We start from the raw sequence: 1,347 nt of genomic DNA, 5'->3' as shown, positions 1-1,347 counted from the left end.
GGGGAGATTAATGTCTCTGTATTGACTGACATGCATGGCATTCCCTTTTGAAAAAGCAATGTAATACACTGTAAAGTTATATGTAATCCAATGTAATATAAAGAAGATTATGATGATAATAAAAATTTAAAAAAGAAGGTTATCTTTATTTTATGTATGTATTTATTTATTTTTATTATTATTATTTTGGAGGGAAAAGTTTTTGCTATAGGGTGCATGCGCTCACCAGATAGAAAGAGAGACAGAGAAATAGAAAGTGAGAAATCACCCCCCAGGAGGGATGGCCATGCTACAATCCCTTCTCCTCCATTCTCCTCTCAGGATCATGGGCACGCACGCACACGCACTTGGCATGAGATTTAAGCCACCAGGTCCGGATGCGAACCGCAGTCGACTACATGGGAGTCCAGTGACATAGCCATTACACTAACTGCTGGTCCCTGTATTTATTTTTAATTTTACCAGAGGCACTTATGTTTGACAGAGAGAAAGAAAAAGAGGAAGAGAGAAAGAGAGAAGGAAAGTAATTCTCAAGAGGAATGGCCACCATGGCATAATCCCCTCTCTTCTAACTCTCCCTCCCTTTGGAATTCTGGGCACGCATGCACAGGTGCCCGCCTGAATCTCAAGCTGTCAAGGATAGGACTTTAATTGCACAATTGGTCATATAGGATCCAGCCACTTCAAACACCACACCATGGATTGGCCTCACAAAGCTGTCTTTACAACTACTGTTTTCTCATGGGAAGGAGAAATAATAAGATCTCTTTTTCTTTTTATAAGGACATTAATACCACCATCGGGGGCCCACTTTTAATGACTCATCTAAACCTAATTATCTCCCAAAGGTACCACTTCCCAATGCCATCCAATCACACTGGGGATTCAGGTTTCAACATATAAATTTCAGGGGAACACAAACATGTAGTTCATCAAATCTAGCTATTAAAGAATCTAAGCAATTACATTAGAATAATTCTATTCTTATTTCCTGAAGAGTTCACCCATATTTGTCAATATATCTTTCTTTTTTTGCCATTACAAAAAAATGGTAAAGATAAATAACAAATAGACAATGGAGGCCCAGTTACTGTGGTATAAGCATATTACACTGCTGTTCAATACTGGAGCTACATGGGAGGACCAGGTTCAGAACCAAGGTTGACCTCAACAGGCCAAGGTGTGCCACAATCTTTTCTTCTCTTAGGATTTTGGGCATGCACACACATGTGCCCAGAGTGATTTTCAAGCTGCTACGTCTGGGGCTTGAACTGCGGTCAACCATGTGGGAAGTCAGTCCTTTAAGCACCACACCATGTGCTGGCCCCAAAATGCATTTCTTTAGAT

This window comes from Tupaia chinensis, unplaced genomic scaffold (genome assembly GCF_000334495.1).
Source record: "Tupaia chinensis unplaced genomic scaffold, TupChi_1.0 Scaffold000443_1, whole genome shotgun sequence".
In the NCBI taxonomy this organism is placed as follows: domain Eukaryota; kingdom Metazoa; phylum Chordata; class Mammalia; order Scandentia; family Tupaiidae; genus Tupaia; species Tupaia belangeri.
Note: the sequence above shows the minus strand (reverse complement) of the source record.